Raw genomic sequence first — 3,868 nt, 5'->3', positions numbered from 1 at the left:
GGACCTCCGCTCCTGGACTAAAATTGATTTCAAGTCTTACCAAGACTATAGGACAGAGTGGGTTTCCATTCTTTACAAAAGAAGGTCCACGATGGTGCGGTTGTTACATACTTGGCTGCTGATCAAAAGGTTGATGGTTCAAACCCATCAGTTGCTTCATAGAAAAAAGCTGGGCTAGTCAACATCTGTAAAGAATACAGCTTTGGAAGCCCCGTGGGGACAGTTCTACTGTGTCTGTGGGGGCAGTTCTACTCTGGGTTTTTATGAATCAAAATGGACTCAATGACCACGGGTTTCAGTTTTTGTACTCTTTACAGAAGCAGACTGCCCAGTGGTGTCACTAGGATGAGTGGTGCCCAGTGTGGGATCTCCTGCTGTCCTTCCTCTTCCCAGGTGTCCCTGTGGACCTCCTCTCATACTAGGCCATGCAGAATCTTTATTTAATGCTCATTTTCTATTTTAACCATAGAATAATATGTGATAAGTATAACTATAAACTGCTTAAATGTAATATTTCTGAGATTATATGAATACTAACAACTATTATATAAAATTTCTCTACATTTAACTACAACACTGTTGTTGTTGTTGTAAAGTGCCGTCGAGTCAGTTCTGACCCATAGCGACCCTGTATAGGGTTTCCGAGGAGCAGTTGGTGAGCTTGAACTGCTGGCCTTGCAGTTCAAACACCACCTACAGCGCCACACCAGGACTCCAAATACCACACTACTAATTCCAAATTATTAGCAACTGAGTGGGAATCCTTTAAATTTTTCTTCTTTTTCTTTAATTACTACTTCATTTTCAATAAAATTATTGATACGAGTTCACAAATACTAGCTACCACAGTATTATACTATTACACTAAAAACTTTGACAAAAATCAGTGACTATAATATCAGCAGCAATAAAAATAGCAATTGTAGCATGTACGAACAAAATGATATAATTGACTAATGATGACAGAGCACATTAAAAGTTAAAAAAAAAATTAGCATAGAGTCAATGCCTTGGAGGTATATTGATACATGTAAGCTGGGCTTGAAAAATGTTTGTCTTGTTATAACTTACTACAGAGATAGATTCATAAAAAATAATAAGCTTCCCATTGAAATACTGCATAAAAATTTTATAGACAGTCATTTTAGGTGTCAACTACTTTGACAGTGTCACTGAGTACAGTCAACATCCTCAAACCCCGTAGTCCTGTCACATCTTTTGCCCAAAGAGCAGCTTGATTAGAAGCAGAGGACTGACCCACTGTATGACTAGAGTTCCTTGCAGTTTATATAGAGAATTCTGAAGTCAACACCATCCCTGGTACTATTTTTCTCCAGTAACCAACATCAATACAACTCTAATAAAAGCTGTCTTAAATTTTGCATGCTTTCACCCAGAAAGGAGGATAAATTTGACTTCCATGTCTTTATGAGCGGTCTCATTTGTTGGGAGAATTGGCATCAGAAGGCTGAAGGTGCTCTGGGAAATCATCACATCCAAGCAGCTCATTTTATAGTTGAAGAAACTAAAGCCTAAAGAGAATGAGTGTCCTCTAGATCCACTATGTTCTGGCTCAACAAGCATGGTTAACTAAGGGGCCAGTGTTGATATTTCACAACATTAGAAGAAGCCAAGTCAGCTACTCAACTTCCATTTGATATATGAGAACCTTTGCTAGAGAGGAATGGAACTATTTTGGGAGGGGATTAACTTTATTAACCCAAAGTTTTCTGGAATGATATATTTTTCTTGTGTCTTCCTAGTGTGTTGGGGTAGAGCAAACAAGGTTAATGCCTAATGATGAACTTGTTTCTATACATAGAGTTATGCAGGCATTTCTATACCTGTTTTTCCTTCAGTCCTACTCCCTCCCCAAAATACCAACCCTGTGGCCATCAAGCCCATTCTGACTCAGAGTGACCCTATGGTGGTGGTGTGCCATTGAGTTGATTCTGAATTATAGCAACTCTGTATAGGGTTTTGAGACTGTAAACCTTTATGGGAGAAAAAAGCCTAATTTTTCTCCCTAGCAGCACCTGGTGGACTTGAACTGCTGACCTTGCAGTTATTAGCCCAACACATAACCAAAGCTCTTATAGGACATAGAGTGACCCTACTCAATGGCACTTAACACTAACAACAGGATAGTAGGATCTCTGGTAGCATATAGGTTATGAGTTTGTTCAACCTCAGGGTCAGCAGTTTGAAACTACCAGCGTTTCTATGGGAGAAAGATGAGGCTTTCTGCTCCCATAAAGATTCACAGCCTCAGAAACCCTATACGGGGTTGCTATGAGTTAGAACCGACTCCACGGCACATAACCAATCAACCACCATAGGATAGTAGAACTGCCTGCAAGGTTTCCAAGGCTATAATATTTACAGAAGCAGACTAACTACCTGGTCATTCTCCTTTGGAGCAGCTGGTGGGGTAGAACCACTGACCTTCTGTGTCAACCAGGGCTTCTTCCTCTACCTCCTAAATTAAAAAACACCAAACCCCTTAGCGTTAATTCCATTCCAACTCATAGAAACCTTTGTAGGACAGAGTAGAATTGCCTCATAGCATTTCCAAGGCTGTAGCCCTGGTGGTATTGTAGGATAAGAACTGGATTGCTAACCTCAAGGTTGGCAGTTCAAATTCACCAGTCAATCCATGTAAAGCTTCCATAAAGCTTTACATCCTTGGAAATCTTATACAGGGTTGCTATGAGTTGGAATTGACTCAACTGAAGTGAATTTGAGTTGGAATCTTTACAGAAGCAGATTGCCACATCTTTCTCCTGTTAGTGGGCTGAGACTACCAGCATTTCAGTTAGCAGCCAAGTGCTGAACTACTTGACTACAGGGCTTCTTCCTTCTCCCCAGCAACCAGAAAAGAAGGAGCTGTTTCCAAGTCAGATTTATTGTATCTCTACAGGGATAAGCCCAGAGTCTTCTTATGGTCCCCAGCCTGGACTGTGGTACTGGGTAACCACTAGTTACGTGACTTAGATAAGAAATATGACCTCTTTATATCTCCATTTCCTCATCATAAAATGGAGATCATTTTAATATCCATTCTGCATATGAAATGTTTCATTACTGCAGTGCTTTCCACAGAGTAAGCATTCAATAAATGTGGACTTGAAAGTGCTGAAAACATTTCTTGAAAGTTACTAAGGGTAAAGAGGGAATTGTCATAACAAAGAGGTTGTTGATTCTTGTTCACACTGTGAGCTCATGCTAGTCCCCACAAGGAGCTCTGTAGTGTGGTAGTTATGAATCGGGCTGCTAACCTTAAGGTCAGCAGTTTGAAACTACTAAGCTGCTGTTCTATAGGAGAAATATGAGGCTTTCCGCATAAAGATGTACAGCTTTGGAAACCCTACACATGGTTCCTGTGAGTAGGACCTGACTCTGCAGAACATACCCACCAACAACAACATAATTTCTCCTGCGCATGGAAGGAGTGAGAACAGCATAGCCAGCTTTGTTTTTCTTTTTTAATAGCAGAACCTTCAAATGTACATAGACATGTTGTTGTTGTTTAAGTGCCATCAAGTCAGTTCTGACTCATAGCAGCCCTCTATAGGGTTTCTGAGGCTTTCAATCTTTGCGGGAGCAGAAAGCCTCATCCTTATCCCATGATACAGACATGGTCGCCCCCAAACACTTGAGATATATTCAGCCACATTACTCTCCCCGCCACACACACACTCAATTCATAGTGTGAACACTCAAGTAGTCCGTAAAAAGGTCAAACTCTCCATCTTTGACCAAGAACTCCAGGGGTTTATTTTGTGGAAAGAAGTCTGAGATCATTCCAATGGCAAGTAGTGGGAGAAGTGGCCCCAAGAATTTTACGAGGACGGTTGCTTCTCCATCA

This window comes from Chrysochloris asiatica, unplaced genomic scaffold, assembly GCF_000296735.1.
Source record: "Chrysochloris asiatica unplaced genomic scaffold, ChrAsi1.0 scaffold00122, whole genome shotgun sequence".
Classification (NCBI taxonomy): domain Eukaryota; kingdom Metazoa; phylum Chordata; class Mammalia; order Afrosoricida; family Chrysochloridae; genus Chrysochloris; species Chrysochloris asiatica.
This window is presented reverse-complemented; position numbering follows the sequence as displayed.